The sequence below is a fragment of the Rutidosis leptorrhynchoides genome, chromosome 10 (assembly GCF_046630445.1).
Source record: "Rutidosis leptorrhynchoides isolate AG116_Rl617_1_P2 chromosome 10, CSIRO_AGI_Rlap_v1, whole genome shotgun sequence".
Classification (NCBI taxonomy): Eukaryota; Viridiplantae; Streptophyta; class Magnoliopsida; order Asterales; family Asteraceae; genus Rutidosis; species Rutidosis leptorrhynchoides.
This window is the reverse complement of record NC_092342.1, coordinates 291,127,802-291,144,530: the sequence shown is the minus strand read 5'-3', so window position 1 is coordinate 291,144,530 and position 16,729 is coordinate 291,127,802.

The window sequence follows — 16,729 nt, the reverse complement described above, 5'->3', positions numbered from 1 at the left end:
AATCAAAACCAGAACTATAACAGAAATATTCCATATAACAACCAACAAGGTCCTAGCAATCAACAAGTATCCAACAATACTTACAACCAGCAAAGACTTAATTTTCAAAACAAACCACCACAACAAACCGATGATAAAAATCCGAATTTAGAAGATATGATGACGAAGCTAGTTGAAACTCAAACGCAGTTTTTCACATCTCAGAAACAAACTAATGAACAAAATGCTCAAGCATTTAGAAATCAACAAGCTTCTATTCAAAATCTGGAACAAGAAGTAAGTAACCTAGCAAGGTTAATAGGTGAAAGAAAACCGGGAAGTTTACCTAGTGATACAAATGCTAACCCCCGGAATGAAACAGCTAAAGCCATTACCACAAGAAGTGGTACAACACTTAAACCACCTGAAATACCTGTAACTTCTGATGAAGCTATTCCTACTCCACAAGAACCACAACCTGATCAAGATAAGGAAAAAGAACCGGTAGTTGAAAAGGTTAATGAAGATAACACAGTTAAGGCTAAACCTTATGTTAAACCATACCAACCACCACTTCCTTACCCGAGTAAAATGAAGAAAGAGAAACTTGAAGCCGAGCAATCCAAATTCTTGGATATGTTTAAACAGATAAATGTAAATCTTCCTTTCATTGATGTGATTTCAGGAATGCCTAGATATGCTAAATTCTTGAAAGATCTAATCTCAAATAGAAAGAAAATGGAAGAACTCTCGGCTGTTACCATGAATGCTAATTGTTCAGCAGTGCTGTTGAATAAGATACCAGAAAAACTATCTGATCCAGGAAGTTTCACAATTCCATGTTTTCTGGGTAGTCTTAGTTCAATAGAAGCATTGGCAGACTTAGGTGCTAGTATAAATCTAATGCCATATTCACTATACGCTAAACTAGACCTTGGAGAATTGAAACCAACCAGAATAAGCATACAACTAGCCGATAGATCAATAAAATATCCTAGAGGGATAATAGAGAACATGCTAGTTAAAGTTGGTACTTTAGTATTTCCAGTAGATTTTGTTGTTCTGGACATGGAAGAAGATTCTCAAGTTCCTCTCATATTAGGAAGACCATTCTTAAACACGGCTAAAGCAATGATAGACGTGTTCGGTAAGAAATTGACCCTAAGTATAGAGGATGAGAGTGTTACCTTTTCAGTTGATAGAGCAATGCAACAACCTCAATCTGCAGATGATACATGCTATTATATTCAAACTATAGATTCACATGCAGAATTATTAGAAGATTTTCCAGAATTACAAGGAACAGGAGAATGTTCTTTAGGAGAAGGAACTGAACAAATTGATGAAGCTGAAATGTTAGCTACACTTATAGCTAATGGATATGAACCAACAACATAAGAAATTCAAATGCTAAAAGAAGAAGACAGATATCGATATAAATCATCGATAGAAGAACCTCCGAAATTAGAGTTAAAGCCACTTCCAAACCATTTGGAATACGCTTATTTACATGGTGAATCTGAATTACCTGTAATAATATCGTCTTCTCTTACTGAAAATGAGAAATCACAACTCATTTCTGTGTTGAAAGCTCATAAACCAGCCATTGCATGGAAGATTCATGATATTAAAGGAATAAGTCCTTCATATTGCACACATAAAATCCTTATGGAAGAAGGTCATAAAACGTATGTGCAACGCCAACGAAGACTAAATCCTAATATGCAAGATGTAGTTAAGAAAGAGATTATTAAACTGCTAGACGCAGGTTTAATTTATCCAATCTCTGATAGTCCATGGGTAAGCCCAATTCAATGCGTGCCTAAGAAGGGTGGCATGACTGTCATTACAAATGAGAAAAATGAGCTTATTCCTACTAGGACTGTAACAGGATGGCGTGTGTGTATTGATTATAGAAAATTAAATGACGCCACCAGAAAAGATCACTTTCCCTTACCTTTCATTGATCAAATGTTGGAAAGATTAGCCGGAAATAGTTACTATTGTTTTCTAGATGGATTTTCCGGATATTTTCAAATTCCAATAGCACCCGAGGACCAAGAGAAAACCACATTCACGTGCCCTTATGGTACTTTTGCTTACAAACGCATGCCATTTGGACTTTGCAACGCCCCTGCAACCTTTCAAAGGTGCATGATGGCAATTTTTCACGACATGATAGAAGAATGCATGGAAGTTTTCATGGATGACTTTTCAGTCTTCGGTGATACATTTGAATCATGTCTAGTTAATCTGGAATGAATGCTTATTAGATGCGAACAATCAAATCTAGTACTTAATTGGGAGAAATGCCATTTCATGGTTAAAGAAGGCATCGTTCTTGGTCATAAAATTTCAAAAGAAGGAATTGAAGTGGATAGAGCTAAAGTAGATGTAATTGCTAAACTTTCACATCCCACCAATGTTAGAGGAGTTAGGAGTTTTCTAGGGCATGCCGGTTTTTACCGACGTTTCATAAAAGATTTTTCTAAAATTGCCACTCCTATGAATAAACTCCTAGAAAAGGATGCTACATTCATCTTTTCAGATGAATGCATCAAATCTTTTAATATTCTTAAAGAGAAACTCACTAATGCGCCGATCATGATAACACCGAATTGGAATCTACCATTTAAACTAATGTGCGATGCAAGTGATTTTGCAATGGGAGCCGTTTTAGGACAAAGGATTGAAAAAAGATTTCAAACTATATATTATGCTAGTAAGACGTTACAAGGAGCACAAACAAATTACACAACTACTGAAAAAGAACTCCTTGCTATTGTCTTTGCTTTTGACAAATTTCGATCATATCTCGTTCTAGCTTAAACGGTGGTCTATACCTATCATTCTGCTCTTAGATACATATTTTCGAAACAAGATGCTAAACCACGATTAATCCGCTGGATCTTACTCTTACAAGAATTCGATATTGAAATCCGAGATAAAAGAGGAGCAGAAAATCTCGCCGCTGATCATCTTTCTCGTCTTGAAAATCCTGAGTTAGAAGTTCTAAATGAATCGGCCATACAAGACAACTTTCCTGATGAATATCTATTGAAGATAGATTATAATGAAATACCATGGTTTGCAGACTATGCAAACTACTTAGTTTGTGGATTCCTTGAAAAAGGATTATCGTACCAAAAACCAAAGAAATTCTTCAATGATATAAAACACTATTTCTGGGAAGATCCACATCTGTTTAAAAGTTGTCCCGATGGAATAATACGCCGATGTGTATTTGGAGATGAAGCTAGTAAAATTTTAAACCATTGTCACACAGGACCAACAGGAGGGCATTATGGGCCTCAACTAACAGCAAGAAAAGTTTATGATGCTGGATTCTATTGGCCTACAATTTACAAAGACGCACACCTTCTTTGCAAATCCTGTGATGCTTGTTAAAGGGCCGGAAAAATAAGTCAACGTGATGAAATGCCACAAAATGTCATTCAAGTATATGAAGTATTTGACATTTGGGGTATTGACTTTATGGGTCCATTTCCAAAATCTCATAATAATCTATATATTCTCGTTGCCATTGATTATGTATCTAAATGGGCAGAAGCACAAGCTCTCCCAACTAATGATGCACGAGTTGTAGTCAACTTTTTAAAACGTCTTTTTGCAAGGTTTGGAACACCGAAAGCTTTAATAAGTGATCGGGGTACTCATTTCTGTAATAATCAACTTGAAAAAGTTCTTAAAAGATATGGAGTAACTCATAAAATCTCCACTGCATATCATCCACAAACAAGTGGACAAGTTGAAAATTCCAACCGAGCTTTAAAACGTATTCTAGAGAAAACCGTAGGATCAAATCCGAAGTAATGGTCCATTAAATTGGAGGATGCACTCTGGGCTTTTAGAACAGCCTACAAAACTCCAATTGGAACCACACCTTTTAGACTTGTTTATGGAAAAGCATGTCATCTTCCAGTAGAAATTAAACACAAAGCATTTTGGGCTTTGAAGACATGTAATCTTGATTTACATGAAGCAGGACGTCTACGGTTAAGTCAACTAAACGAATTAGAAGAATTAAGACATGAAGCATACGAAAATTCGTTAATCTATAAAGAAAGAACGAAGAAATGGCATGATAAAAGAATCAGAAGTTTAAAAGAATTTAAAGAAGGAGACAGAGTTCTTCTTTTCAATTCACGATTCAAGCTATTTCCTGGAAAATTGAAATCAAGATGGTCTGGACCATTCATAGTCAAAAGAGTTTTCCCATACGGAACGATAGAATTAATAAATTCAAATGGGATTGAATTTAAAGTTAATGATCACAGAGTTAAACATTACATACATGGTCCGATGGAAGTTGACAATGAAGTTAATCATAATTTCACCACCAAAGAAAACCTTCAAAATGAAAACATAAATATGTTATCAACAACATATGAAAAATCAAAATTAGAATATAAGGAGGATTCAAATTTGAGTGATGAAGAAGAATTCTTATACAAACCTCTCATTCCAAGAAACGAAGAAAAATGTGAACAAGAAATTCAAATAGAAGTGAAAGAACCAAGGAAAGAACACCCGAAAAAGGTTTACAAACCAACTCGACTTACTAAAGCAGGAGACCCGGGTGAATTTATCATTTCTTGCTTACTTAATGATGGTGCTGTATATAATGGACTCGCAGATTTAGGAGCAAGTGCAAATATTATGCCTCTTTCCTTATACAAAAGATTAGGCATGGGTAAATTAAAACCAACCAAAATAGGTGTTCAATCATTTGACCAAACCATTAAACACCCGATTGGAATAGCAAATAATTTACTTGTTAACGTGGGAAGTTTGACCTTTGTCGCAAACTTCATAGTGATTAATATGGAGGAAAACCTTGATATTCCTCTAATTCTAGGTCGCCCATTTTTAGCAACCACCGAGGCATTCATTGATGTAAGAGAAGGTAGAATGACACTTAGGGATGGTGATACATCGATCACCTTTGTGAACCGAAAGTTTAGATCTCCACCAACCAAAACTGTTAGACCAATAAAAACGCATAAGTGTGGGGAAGATGAAGAAACACTTAATGATGATCCAATCACAAGGAATGCCGTTGATGATACGAAATTAGATGAACCCATTTTTAACAGTTCAACGAAGAAACTTTATAAACGGATTCACGATGCTAAGATTAAAGAAAACTTTAAGTTATATAACCGATTAATATCCAATTTATCGTCAAAAGAAAAGGCAATGTTAGTTGAATTTGTGAAAGTTGCGGAGGAAATCAACAATTGGATTGAAGTAAAAGTCAAAGATATACAAGTTGTTGATGATTCAATTGAAAATAATGTTAATCACAATTTCAACTAAGTATAGGGGATTTATGTATTTCTGTTAGAGTTAGATTGTCTGTTTTCGTGTAGTTCTCGAAAATGGAACCCGAATGGTCTTTCCCTAGCAGACCCTAAAAAACTAGTCTTCTCCCCCCATTCTGAATTTTTATTTTTTTAGGTTTTTACGAAATGAAGACTGCCTGTGAACTAAACCATGGTCTAATGCTACACGCTTTGATCACTAAATGTAATAATGACACACTTCCGAGTGAAATAGTATCAGTAATCAGAGAAAGATTGGACGGAGTAAGAAAAGAATCCAGATGCGAAGATAATAAGTCACAATTTGGAAAAGGAAAATCAAAATCCGCAGCGAAAAGAAGAGCACGACACCTAGAAAGATGTCACAAATGCGGAAAATGGTCACATGGAGGTAAATGTTCAAATAATCAAACCTATTCAAATACCGAATTTGTTACTTTATGCAGAGACGGACCGTTCATATGTTTAGAAGAAAAGACACTGAATGCTCGAGGTTACGCCTATGTAGCTATGGAAAACCAATTAAACCGACTATCTTATGAATGGGATAGATCATATAACTAAGAATACTATATCACAGGTAAGTCTGTACAGTTTTTATTTTTTATTTTTATTTTTAACCTTTTGATAATAAACGCTAATTTGTTCGCTATAAAGTATTAAATTGGTATTGAATAAAATTAGGTTTGGCGACCGAAATTATTGATATCATTCAAAAATTTATTACATCACTGCAAAATTTAACGTTTATTCTTAAGGTATAAATATCTTTAATCAATCAACCCAAAATATTTCAAAAATTCGTCATGAGTTAAATTAGGTCATGGAACCGAAATTACTTTACCGAAAAGAGGGGCGCAAATTTTTGATAATATTTGATTGATTAAAGTGGGATAAAAAGCCAAAAAGATTTTTAATTTTATTTTTACCATGTTTTTAAAATTAATATATAAATCTTAAATTAATATTGTAAACTTTGTAAAAACAATATATTTAAAATTGTAAATATTTGAAAAATATAATATAAGTTTGGTGTGATTTTATAATATGAATTTTTAAATTAAGTTTGGTGTGAATTTTTAAATTTTAAAATATGAATTTTTAATTTTATGCATTTTAAATTTTAAGTTTGGTGTGAATTTTTAATATTAATTTTGAATTTTATGCATTTTTATTTTAAGTTTGGTGTGAATTTAAAAACAAAAATTTACTTTATCTCATTAAGTTAAAAATATGATTTTTAAAATTCGTCGTAAGTTGAAGACTATGTCGTTGAACCGAAATTGCTTTACCCAAGGGAGGGACGAGAACTTTTATTATCATTATTTTTAATCTTATTGAATTAAAGTATGCCAAAAACGTTAAAAAACCCAAAAATCTTAGCTTTTAAAACAATCGCTTGAAAAAGAAAAATTTTAAAATTTTGTCGAAGGACGGACTAGGACATCGATCCGAAATGACCTCGTCCTAAATAACAAGGGAAACAAAATTTTAAAATTAATTACTTAATTGTTTTAATTAGTATAAGATATATAAAAAAAAAATACAAACTCCGCGACTCGCGGAGTTTGATGGGTCAAACACCGCGACTCGCGGAGGGACCGAAATACAGAAAAAAAAAACGCAAAAAACTGATCAGTTGAACACCACAACACACAAAATACTGCGAAAATAACCCGAAAAAACCCGAGAAAACACTCCCAAATTCGCAATTTTTGACCGTTAATCATCAAATCTTTTACTAAAATCATGTTAAGAAGGATGCTATCAAGGAATTACTTAAGAAAAATGGTAAATTTCTACACCTAAACACCATTTAATCCGAAAATTAATGTTCTTGAGCAATTTTATACCCAATTCGATTTTGATGCTTTTTAATGTAATTATGCTTAAATTGTTTATGTATTATGCTTGTATAACCTAGATTGATGCTATTTAACATGATTAGAAGCCTTAAACTTCAAATTTTGAGTAATCTAGGGTTTGTGTTCGTGAGCAAATTTGGGGCTTTTTGATATAAACAGGTTATGGCCGATTTTTGTCATGAATTGTTGCTAAATTAAGTAGTGTAACATGTTTAGGTAGTTAAATGATCCAAACTTTGAGCCTAAACATGATTTTGAGAATTAAAGTGGACTTTTTCAAGTCTAAAAATTCATGAACTTGATTTTTGAGAGATAATGCCATTTGAAACTTGTTTAATTGCTAGTGATGATTATTTTGACATGTTATTTGAGTTGAATGCTTATGAACTTGGCGAACATTTTCGTATATGCTTATTTGAAAAAGTGTAGATTTGATGAAAATATGAAAATGAGCTTAAGTTTGATATAAATTGATCATGTCATTGTAATTATTTTGATTGATGATTTTGCTGACACTAATGCATATTTGGATGCACAAAAATTGTGTTTGATGTGTTTTGCAGACTGAAAGGGGTGAATCTTCATCCCAAGCTAGCAATGCTCCTGCTGAGAATGCGGAACAACAGGAGGTGGATAACTACTACAAACAAGATATACCTCATCCAGTCATGATATTTTCTGATATGCACTTGGAAGATTTGCACCCGAACCTGAGATTTGACAGACTTTGGATAGATTATCCAAAATACCAAAGGGGTTTGCATACTCTTCATTCTAAAGCTGTTGAAGTACCTAGGGTCATAGAATGGGGACCATTAGAAGCTGTAGAATTGGCCGGGCCAATTAGGGAATTACTTGCACAGAGGTATGGTAATTCTACTTTTAACGATTGGGTACGGTTATTAAACATGCGTAGACCTGTATATAAAGTATGGTGTGAAGAATTATTGTGTAGTATAGAATTAAATGATCGGGTAGCTAGTTTAACCGATCGATCGTTTATTAGATTTTTGTTAGGAGGTTCGATGCGCCACATGTCTTTACTAGACATGGCTCAGCTTTACGTATATATACGCCTGAGGAGTTAGCATCTGCCGATTGTAGAGGGTTGATACTAAATGGTAGAAAGATAGATGAAAATTTTGATACACATGGTGTATGGAGTCAAATGACTAGCCATCACCGATTTAAAGGGGGAAATTACTCTTATTTGGATATAGATAGAGCTGAATTAAGAGTAATTCATAGGTTTTTAGCCAATTCGATTACACAATGAGGTAAGAACAAGGAAAAGGTAAATGAACAAGATTTGTTTTACCACACGTGTATTCGAGACCCACAAAGCGCTGTAAGTATACCTTATTGTGTGGGTTATTATTTATCAGCTATGGTTAGGGGGATGAGACCGCATAGCATAATAGGAGGTGGTATATTTATTACTTTGATTGCTGAATATCTCGGTGTGGATATAAGTCGGGGGGGATTATTAGTCGAAGAACCAGAACCCTGCGATACAATAGGTTTAAATGTATACCATGGTGCGAAAGTTTTGAAGAGGTGAAACAACGCCGCAGTACGATATAATGGTAGACATCCACAGGTTGAGAGAAACCAACAGCAAGGTAATGTAGGAGGGGGAAATGAAATGGCAGAAATGCAAAGGTTTATAGCTTCACAAGAGTATGAAAATGCTAGACATAGAGCATTTGAAGATTGGCAAGTTCATCAAAACCAAATCATAGCTTATTGCCAACATATAGGTAGAAACTATATTCCTACTCCATCGCCCATATTCCCTCCCTGGTCCATAGAGATTCAACCACCGTATCCTACGTATAACCCAGCCGAAGCATTTTATAGCACCTATGGTTATGCATGGAACCTCTACTGGTATCAGTATCATCCCTAGTCTACTTAGTTTTATTTATTTTGTAATTTGTAATGTTGATACGTTTAATACTTATGTTAATATTGTAATAGTTTTTATAATTTTCTAACTTTTATTCTTAGATTTTAATAATTTTTGAATGTGGGGTAATATACCAAACTTCAAAAATATGTATATATGTTTGCAGTTTATCTTATGTACATAACAGGGTAAAACAACGCATTTTCAAAGACTGGCATTAAGTTCAGCAAAAGCAACTAATTTTGACGACAAGATGCAAAATATATGTGAAATAACAACAAGACGGAATGAACAAATGATATGCACCATTTATCATTCAGCAAGCAAACACAAATATGTTTGGAAACTTTGGTAAAATTTAATCATTTTCACACAAATCACCCTCAATAATTTAAATTGTTACTGATTTCTTGCAAATGAGGGCATTGCAAGATCTTAAGTGTGGGAAGGGGTTAAATTCTTTCGGTTTTTTAAAATTTTTATCTTAAACACTTGGTTACCATTAGAAATACTAGTAAAGCAGTAGTTGTATTAGAACCTAGTGCTCTCTGATAATAAAGAACAGCCCTAGTCTTATATACTGACTACCCAATTCTAGCAAAAATTTTCAAAATTTTCAATTAAATGAACTCAAAATCATGTTTATACATATTTATGAACGATAAAACTAGGTTTTAACACCGAAATTATTGTTACCTCGGAAAGGACATAAATTGAGAAACAAACCAAAATGTTAAAATTCATTTAAAATGGAATAGAGGACAATAAAAAGGAAAATAAAAGCCAAGTGTGGGAAAATTTACCAAGATATTTTAAACATATGTCACATATTTCTGTAACAAATAACTGAAAATACTTTTGCTTTGGACTAAACTAAACTGTTTTACCCGATGAAAGAAAAGAAGAGATGGATCTACACGATGAATCAATTCCATCATTAAAAGGAAGTAAAGTCTTCCGAAAAAGACACGCGCTTCTTGATTTAGGTCAAGAAGTTGTCGTCCAGACCAGCTGTAGGTTGACGAAAAATCTAGAAAAGTCATCACTAAAATCAGCAGAAAATCCACGGACCTCAGCATCAAACAGGGTCACCAAGTGGTCAGACTTATCCTAACCATGAGAGGATCTGTCTTGTAAAATGGGGAGGGCATCGTGCAAATTAGCTAGATAAGACTAATGAATCAGATCTCCAGAAAGGATAATCTCCTTAAAGATTAAAATCAGCTTTTAAGCCTGATATTACTTAATCCTAGAGATTGACCTTAAAGATTGAGAATTCAAACTCATGGAATTCAATGATATCTAAACTCGAGCTTGAACGAGAAAATATTTTGATAAAATTACAAACCGATTTGTTTTCTGAAAACCCTATTTTCAATGCGTTCATTACCATTGAACGTAAAATCCTAGGAATTCACCTGGAATTCATTAGGTCACCTGAACTAAATCGGGTGTCAACCGTAAGAACGGTGGTTGTATAGCATGGTCAAAGACAGGACCTTGTGCCAGACCGAAAAATCATAAGGGTAAGCTTTACTATTGCTCCTACCAAGGATAGTAATTGCGTCCGACACGTTATAGACCATAATTAAAAACATGTCAGGGGACATTGCCTTAACAGTTGCTTGTTCAACGCTTTCCTTTACAACCGGACGGTAGTTTACCGAAAGGTAATATACGGGACAAGTAAACTGGACGTGTTGCTCTCCTAATACAAGGTTAGCAAGTGGGTGACACAAAACCGCAAGTTTTGAGCTAAAATTTTCAAATCTGAAACCCACCAAACCCACAAAAATAATTTGCAAACACCGGTGAAGGGTTATTCCGGAAAACTTATCTAGGGTAAAAAAACTAGATTTAATTTTCAAAAGATCAAATGTTTTCATAAAGATCCAATTTCCTTAATGGATCTAAATTTTTATAGTCATGTGGGACTGTAAACCATATCGTTACTACCATTGTTTATACCGCCGTATAGAAATCATTGATGTACAAAGTGTGAAGAATAAAGAAGTGATTCTAGTATTTCAAGACGATATTGCTTGAGGACAAGCAACGCTCAAGTGTGGGAATATTTGATAATGCTAAAAACGAACATATATTTTATAGCATTATTCCTCAAGAAAGACAAGCTTTTAGTTGCAATTGTTCTATTTAAAAGTGATATTCGTTTAAATAATAAAAGGTGAAGACAAAAGACAGATTTGACGAATTGAAGACGCAAACGACCAAAAAGCTCAAAAGTACAAAATACAATCAAAGAGGTTCCAATTATTGATAAGAAACGTCTCGAAATTACAAGAGTACAAGATTTAAAACGCAAAGTACAAGATATTAAATTGTACGCAAGGACGTTCGAAAATCCAGAACCGGGACCAGAGTCAACTCTCAACGCTTGACGCAACGGACTAAAAATTACAAGTTAACTATGTATATAAATATAATATAATATATAATTAATTATAAAAATTATATATATATTATATTTATATAATAAACCGTCGGTAAACAAAGAGCCAAAATGGAGGGAGCTGTAATTACAAACTCCGCGACTCACGGAGTTTGAAGAGCAAAAAGGCCGCGAGTCGCGGAGCCCCAAATATTGAAACTGCCTATAAAGCTCGCGCATTCTGATCATAAAAAAATCATAACATATATATCCATCCATCTATCTAAACGTAATATTTATATTTATAATTTATATTTTAATTTTAATTTTAATTTTAATTCTAATAATAAGGGTATGTTAGCGAATGTTGTAAGGGTGTAAGTCGAAATTCTGTCCGTGTAACGCTACGCTATTTTTAATCATTGTAAGTTATGTTCAACCTTTTTAATTTAATGTCTCGTAGCTAAGTTATTATTATGCTTATTTAATCCGAAGTAATCATGATATTGGGCTAATTACTAAAATTGGGTAATTGGGCTTTGTACCATAATTGGGGTTTGGATAAAAGAACGACACTTGTGGAAATTAGACTATGGGCTATTAATGGGTTTTATATTAACTAAACAATACCTTATTAATTTAATATACAAACTTATAATTCGACGTATTTATATATAACCACATACGCTTGACTGGGTACGGTGGGCGGGATATCTATAAATACCAATAATTATTCATTTTACCGGACACGGAACTGGATTAATAGTTAATAGACTTGCTGAAACAGGGATGAATTACATTCAAGGGTAATTGGTGTAATTGTTAACAAAGTAGTAAAATCTTGGTTTACACGCAGTCGATAACCTGGTGTATTCATTAAACAAAGTATTAAAACCTTGTTACAATTCGAATCCCCAATTAGTTGAAATATTTGACTTCGGGAATAAGAATAATTTGACGAAGGCTTTCGCTCTTTATATTTATGACTGATGGACTATTATGGACAAATCCGTATGGACATATTAAATAATCCAGGACAAAGGACAATTAACCCATGGGCATAAAACTAAAATCAACACGTCAAACATCATGATTACGGAAGTTTAAATAAGCATAATTCTTTTATTTCATATTTAATTTCCTTTATTTTATATTTAATTGCACTTCTAATTATCGCATTTTTATTTATTGTTATTGTATTTAATTGCACTTTTAATTATCGTACTTTTTAATTATCGCAAGTTTATTTTATCGCACTTTTATTATTCGCAATTTCATTATCGTTATTTACTTTACGCTTTAAATTAAAGTCCTTTTAATATTTTACATTTGGTTTTAACTGCGACTAAAGTTTTAAAATCGACAAACCGGTCATTAAACAGTAAAAACCCCCCTTTATAATAATAATATTACTTATATATATTTGTATTTTTATAAATTTAAACTAATATAGCGTTAAGCTTTGTGAAAAAGATTCCCTGTGGAACGAACCGGACTTACTAAAAACTACACTACTGTACGATTAGGTACACTGCCTATAAGTGTTGTAGCAAGGTTTAAGTATATCCATTCTATAAATAAATAAATATCTTGTGTAAAATTGTATCGTATTTAATAGTATTTCCTTGTAAAAATTTAATAGTATTTTATACCCCTTAGCTTTGACATCAACTGTACTGACGATGCTGGTAACGCTGACGGTACTGTTGATGTTGTTGGTAAAGCAAGTTTAGCTTGTTAATCATACACCATTTTTGTCAGGGTTTCTACTCTTCCTTCTATCATTTTGGTTCGTTTAACTGATTTATGGTTAGGGCTAGATTAGATAATCTCTAAGACTTTAGAGATTACATAATCGCCGCGGAATGTTTCTCCAATGAAGTTATGAATTAATACTTCGTCAGTTATTGTTGTTGGTACTCCTTGATATCTATGGTGCGTATGACGTTGATGCTCGTGGGACAGATTGTGAAGTTGAGGATTACGACGCGGTTGTGGTTGGAGGTGGTAATGGTACTGTTGGCGTTGATGATGGTGGTACTGGTTATGCTGTTGATGCTGCTGCTGGTGTTTGTAATCTCTGCACCATATTCTCCAAAGCCACTACCCGAGCGGGAAGCTCGTTGACTTCTTCTATTACACCGGGGTGATTGTCGGTTCGGACGAGCAGATAAATAAAATCTGAAATTTGATGTAATATATAATCGTGACGAGATACTCTAGAAATGAGCGAGAAAATGGTGTTTCGGACAGGTTCGCCGGTAAGTGCTTCAGGTTCTTCGTCAAGAGGGCAATGTAGTAGATGGAAGGGATCACCTTCTTCTTGTCTCCAATGATTGAGGAGGCTACGAACCCATCCCCAATTCATCCAGAATAGGTGATGACTGATTGGTTGATCTATTTCGGTCACACTGCTTTCGGAGCTTGAATGGGATTCCATTTCGGAATCTGAGTGACTTGAACTGATGACGAATTCCATTTCGTACGATTGGATAAAGGATTTTTTTTTCGATATGAAATGATTTTGGCTAACGGATGGTATTCTAATTACATAGAATATATATATATATATATATATATATATATATATATATATATATATATATATATATATATATATATATATATATATATATATAAAAGATTTCGTAGATTACGGAGGACTTTGCGGGATATGTCAGGCAAAGTTTAAAGTAACAGATACGATAAGATATGATTTAGCAGATATGCTAAGATATGAATTTTTGTCTATACACTATTCTTGCAATCAATGCAGCAAGACGTGTCTTAGACTAAAAATGATAAGCAGGTAATTTCCTGAGGATGATAAGTAGTTAATTTTCGACACAAAATGATAACCAAAACTTTTGACATGCAGACACGGTCGAAGTCCAGACTCACTAATGCATCCTATCGACTTATCAGTTAGACACACTAATGCAGACCTGGTTCGCTAAGACCACCGCTCTGATACCAACTGAAAGGACCCGTTCATATACATTATAAACGATTCACAATAGTTGATTACATTGCGAGGTATTTGACTTCTATATGATACATTTTACAAACATTGCATTCGTTTTTAAAAGACAAACTTTCTTTACATCGAAAATTGACAGGCATGCATACCATTTCATAATATCCACTATCCAACTATAAATTGATTTAATAATAATCTTTGATGAACTCAGTGACTCGAATGCAACGTTCTTCGAAATATGCTATGAAAGACTCCAAGTAATATCTTTAAAATGAGCAAATGCACAGCGGAAGATTTCTTTAACACCTGAGAATAAACATGCTTTAAAGTGTCAACCAAAAGGTTGGTGAGTTCATTAGTTTATCATAATCATTTATTTCCATCATTTTAATAGACCACAAGAATTTCATTTCCAGTTCTCATAAATATACGTCCCATGCATATAGACAAAAATAATCATTCATATGGTGAACACCTGGTAACCGACATTAACTAGATACATATAAGAATATCCCCTATCATTCCGGGATCCTCCTTCGGACATGATATAAATTTCGAAGTACTAAAGCATCCGGTACTTTGGATGGGGCTTGTTGGGCTCGATAGATCTATCTTTAGAGTTCGCGTCAATTAGGGTGTCTGTTCCCTAATTCTTAGATTACCAGACTTAATAAAAAGGGGCATATTCGATTTCGATCATTCAACCATATAATGCAGTTTTGATTACTTGTGTCTATTTCGTAAAACATTTATAAAAGCAGCGCATGTATTCTCAGTCCCAAAAATATATATTGCAAAAGCATTTAAAAAGGAATTAATGAAACTCACCATACTGTATTTCGTAGTAAAAATACATATAACGTCATTGAACAAGTGCAAGGTTGGCCTCAGATTCACGAACGTATCAATATTGAGATTCAATATTGCAGGAAAGGTACGTAGATGCAACGGAAATGATAAACACTATATTGACCTCACGAGCATACCCATGAACCATACTCAATCACCTCCATAGCTATAACCCATAATTTCCTTAATCCTATCCTACTCGAAAAACAATTTCGAAATCACTCGGACAGCACTCCGTCGTAATGTTTTATGTATACTAATAATATCTTGAAATAATACGGAGTAAATATATATATGTAAAAATCGATTGAGAGAGTTTAGAGAAAAATATTTTCAAGTTTCTATGAAATAATGAAACCTATTGAATTCTATTTATAATAGATTAAAGTATGAATTATTAAAGTGAATTATTAAAGTATGAATTATTAAAGTGAATTATTAAAGTATGAATTATTAAAGTGAATTATTAAAGTATGAATTATTAAAGTGAATTATTAAAGTATGAATTATTAAAGTGAATTATTAAAGTATGAATTATTAAAATGAATTATTAAATTTAAAGTAAAGTAAAAATAAAGTAAAGGTAAAGTTTAAGTATAGTAAAAGTATAAAGCTATGTACGTATAATACGCGTATAAATATATATAATATTAATTTAAATCGTTATATATATTTAATAAAATAAAATATAAATATCGTTATCTTTATCATACTAGTTAAGTAATGAGTTGTCAAAAGTGGTTCTAGATATTTATAAAAGTTATATACGTTTTAATAATAAAGTTCTTTTTAAACTGAAAACGTTTTTTTTTTACATTTGAAACTAAATAGATCAATCGAGTCTTTATGAGATTCAATCTTCCACTATCCTTTGTCTAGTTCTCAATGATTGACAATTTGTTCTTATTTATAAATCACTTAACCATTTTCCGAATATTGTTAAAATGGAAAGATTTCTCAAATCAACGTGGGCCTTTCAACAGAGACTTGTAATCATAATTCAATATATCTGATAATTCAATCATTTGATCTTATCTTCTAATTCCATTGATTAACATTTTGAAACAGATACAATCATATAAAGTATTTAATCTAATATTTTGTTTACGTTTCAAGTTATAATATATATACACATATACATATATAATCATATTCGTTCAATGGTTCGTGAGTCGTTGGAACTTGGTTGAGGTTGAATGAATGTATGAACATAGTTTAAAATTCTTGCAATTTAACTTAACAAATATTGATTATCGTGTCGGAAACATATAAAGATTAAAGTTTAAATTTGGTTGGAAATTTCCGGGTTGTCACAATCATTACTACCTCAAGTTTTCTGGATAAAGCTACTGGAAATAAGAAAAATGGATCTAGCTTCAAAGAATCCTTGGATGGCTTGAAAGTTCTTGAAGC